This window comes from Trachymyrmex septentrionalis, unplaced genomic scaffold (assembly GCF_001594115.1).
Source record: "Trachymyrmex septentrionalis isolate Tsep2-gDNA-1 unplaced genomic scaffold, Tsep1.0 scaffold45, whole genome shotgun sequence".
NCBI classification, from domain to species: domain Eukaryota; kingdom Metazoa; phylum Arthropoda; class Insecta; order Hymenoptera; family Formicidae; genus Trachymyrmex; species Trachymyrmex septentrionalis.
The window spans coordinates 32,608-37,074 of record NW_017305622.1 but is presented as its reverse complement, the minus strand read 5'-3'; positions in this window follow the sequence as shown (position 1 = coordinate 37,074).

The following is a 4,467-nucleotide window of genomic DNA, read 5'->3' as shown; positions in this document are numbered from 1 at the left end:
CTTAGATCCTACTACCGCATCCATCCCTCAGGGGGTCTATACAATTGGCCCTCATTATTTTGATCCTGAAGGAATCCGTAATGCCATCACCAAACCTCAACATCCTGTATCCCAGTATTCCTCCCGAATTCCCCCAATCCATTCCTAGTTCCAATGGGATTCTTTTATAACCTTTTCCCTCCTTCCTCCGTTTCCATCCATGAAATAGATTGATCAGAATCCATCCGACTCATCCGACTATTCGACATAAAGCGCAGACTAAATAGACTGTTGCAGTATTTATGATTACGATAGTTAATAGATTAGAATGTATATATTAATTATAGTAAATTCGACAATTGTTTTATAACCGCCTGTTATTCGCATCTTTTGATAAACAACATAAAAATAAATAATGTTAGTAATTATTCTTCTCGCTCTCGTTCACTTTTGAAACCCCCCATTAACCCCCGTATTCATTAAAACCTTGCCCTAACAAGCTTGCACGTGGTCCATTTCCGAGTTAAAGGGATTTCCCTGACTCGAAATTCGGACCGACGATCGCACCGCTCGTATGAAACAAGTGTCATAGCGTCTTTACGAGACATTGACCCATATTCCGAAGCGAGCAATAAAAGGGGTGTAAAAATTCGACTCGCAGTGTTTGCTTCTGGGCGGATATCTGCGAGACAAGAGTCTGACCATCCTTCCACACTCCATCCTTTCTACTCCCTTCTCTCTTTAGATCCATTTTTCCGGAGTTTGGACGTAACATTTGTAATTTATTCTTTTTAATTGTGTGACAATTTAAAAAATGTGTTTGACTCTTACTTTGCCTTTATTGATTGTTATTTCAAATGAAAAAAATATAGCAGCAGAAAATTGTTTGGCTTTGGTAAGAGAAGATTATGAGTGCTTTCTAACAAGCGACTCACTCAATACAACACAGTGATTATCTCATCCTTGTACGAACAACAAGACTGTAATGTTGCACCGTGTCACACCGTGTCACACTGTGTCTCTTCTTAGAAGACACCCTATAAAGTTAAAATTGATTAAGAGATTACTATCATATGTGTTTCTTGTTGGAAGACACCCTGTAAAGCCAGAAATGAGAAAGTATCTTTATGTCATTCGTAAAAATATCACTTTTATTTATTATACATGTGATATGGTTAAATGTTATAACAATAAATTGTCCTTTTTAATTATGATCCAATGTCAGAGGTGTTCATTGTGGGCTGACTATTTTTAATTTACTGCCAGAGGCATTTCGATTATCAAATCTAATGAAATACGATTGCGGAACCAATTTGTAAAATTTTACGTCCGCAATTGAAGAAATGTGAATGGATGCGTTGTCATGGAATCAAAAACTGATTGCTTGACACGATCGAAACAAAGAAACTAATGAAGACATCTGTCTGAAATGTTAACAGTAATCCTGAGAAGAATCAACCTTTTCTAAAATGATATCAGTTTGATATTTGTGAAATCATTTCTGTATTAGAGAACTTTTCGAACTTATATCCTCGTAAGTCAACGTATCGATAATAACTGTGTATTAGAGTTTATAATAAAAATAGCACGTTTTATTAAAAAAACATGGATGTGACCTTGATCTGACCTTGCAGACGCCATCCAAGATCAAACTGAATATCAACAGCTTCTTTGAAACCTTACAACTTTTGTCTGAAGCGTTTTTTCCAAAAACGTTATGTAAGGGCTTTAGCACAAGGATGGCCGTAATTGAGTCGTAGAACGTGAATCATAGTTATAAATCGACGCACTATATTTTGGCGTACTATGTATGCCGATACAAGTACAATTTACATTCCTTTACGATTAGTTATAATCATCTTTATGTTCAGCTCATAAATTTGGGGTCTTTTTGGACACTCTATATAATATATATGTTATACATATATATGTGGTATATATATATATATATAATATATATAACATACATTACACGGTCAATATGCCTAATTTTTATACGCTGTACGTTTATGAATTGTATATAAGTATATCATATTCAAAGTTGTTTTGTGACGAATGACTGGTGTCACCTTGTAAGAAAGGCTCGCTCGCCAAGGCGGCGTGTAATCAACGCTGACTCTCTTGATTTTAATAAGTTAGTTTTATTATACAGTTAAATTCCGTTTTCTTTGAACCGGGCGGTAAACGATGCTCGTAGTAAAAGATTTGTGACACTGGAAGCGTTTGATTCGATGCGTGCACAGGTAGTTCGCCTTGATGCAACGTTGAATAACTTCGCGTTCGGCAAAGTGTGTATTGCAAATAGTGACGAGACCGGCAACTATTGTCGTAAACGCCGCTAAGTCTCACGCACTAGGCTGTCTCGCGGTACGCGTATACCGTTTACGTTATGGTAGCAGGCAGTGGTTATACGCGACGACGAGTCGGTTCGTTCGCACTTAACTGTTCGCAAATCTGCGTTAAGAGCGAGGAGCGATATTTTAATCTATATTGATCGGGGTTCGGTGGCGAACTGACGATTCTCACACGGAGCGTGTGCGCGATCGATGGTTTTCTCGGATTAGCACAGGGTCAAGGTATGCTCGCTGTTTTGATCGCTTTGTGTCGACAAGCTATTTGTCCGCTCCAAAAATACGAAAAGACTAACGATAATTCCGGAACAAAAGTGTTTTAGTAAATGACTAATGGCTAATGGCTAATACATCAGTTAGTAATGAAAATCCGTAGTTTATGTTATGTATATTAGATTTTCGGTACTGGTAATATATAGCAATATACGTAATAGTACGTATTTTCTCTACATCCAAGGCCTATTTTATCTTTTTTTTCTACGTTTAATAAAAAAAGATATGTTCTTTATGGTCAAATGTACAGATATTAGTGAAATATGCTTTTATATTTTCAATATCAGAATATATAATACATATTGTTCCGGAATTATCGTTATAGGCTTTTCATATTCTTGGAGCAAGCAAACAGCTCGTCGACACCAAGCGATCAAAACACGAGCATATCTCGATCCTGTGCTAATCACGCTGTTTGTCTCAAATGGCACGTGACCTCCTTTGCGCAAATCCAGAAAACCGTCGATCGCGCACACACTCTGTGTGAGAATAGTGAGTTCGCCACCGGATCCCGATCAATGTACATCAAATATCGCTCTTCGCTCTTAACGCATCTTCGCGAAAATTAAGTGCGAACGAATCGAATTGTTGTCACGTATCACCGCTGTCTGCTATCACATAACGTGATCGGTATACGCGTACCGCAAGACCGTTCAGTGCACGAGACTTACCGGCGTTTCCGACGAGATTTGCCGGTCTCGTCACTGCTCGCAATACACATTTTTTCGAACGCGAAATTACTCAATGTCGTACCAAGTGCGAATTACCTTTGCACGCATCGAACCGAACGCTTCAATTGTCTTAATATTATTACTACGAGCATCGCTTACCGTCCGCTTTAAACAAATCTGAATTCAACTCTATAACAAAATCTAACTTATTACAATCAAGAGAGTTTATTACGTGCCGCCTTGACGAGCGAGCCTTCCGTACAAAGTGACACCAACCACCCGTCACACATACTAGTATAACTAACATAAATCAAAGCTAATGAGAATACGCAGATGATCAGACGTAACATCTTGTAAAAAATAATCAAATTACGAATCTTCTGATAAATGATATCTTCTTTATTTTGTAAAGATTTCAACTCGCTTTGGAGTCCTCTTCAACAATATAGATATATTACGAAGAGCTCACAAATACAATACAAAAAGATTGTCACTCACAAATTGCCAGAGATTGATGAAGTGATATAAAATTTTAGTAGATAGAGTGCGTGTCAAGAAACTTTAATCACAAAATTACATTTATACAAATCTATCTACTGAAATTTTACATCATTTCATCTGTGATAATTTGTGAGTAACACAATCTTTTTGGATATATGAATTTTTCATTGTATATCTATATTGCCTTAATTTTATGTTAGTTATACACATATTTAATATTATAGATTTAAAGTAATTAGAGTATATATTATAGTAATTGTTATATAGTAATTATTTTTCTCAAAATTAGAATATTGCATGTATGTGTATTAGGATGTGTGAATATCTACACAAATTAGAGTTAAAAATAATTTATGCTGAGGTATTCATGCAGATGTTCCCTATGTTTATTTATATAAAATATTGCAATTAAATTTTATATGTACATATATACATATTATATTTTATATGTATACATACAATTTTAATATTGCATATTTAAACATAGGGAATGCATAAATAACATAGCATAAATAACTTCTATCTGTAACATATGTAAATTCACATATTATACAATAGTATTATACGAGTACATATATATAATACCTTATTATATAATATTGCCTATATGTGTGTCATATTTGAGTACACACATCACTATATATTTTAACATGAGTAAATTCTACATCTTTTTAAACGTAACAAAAAATAGT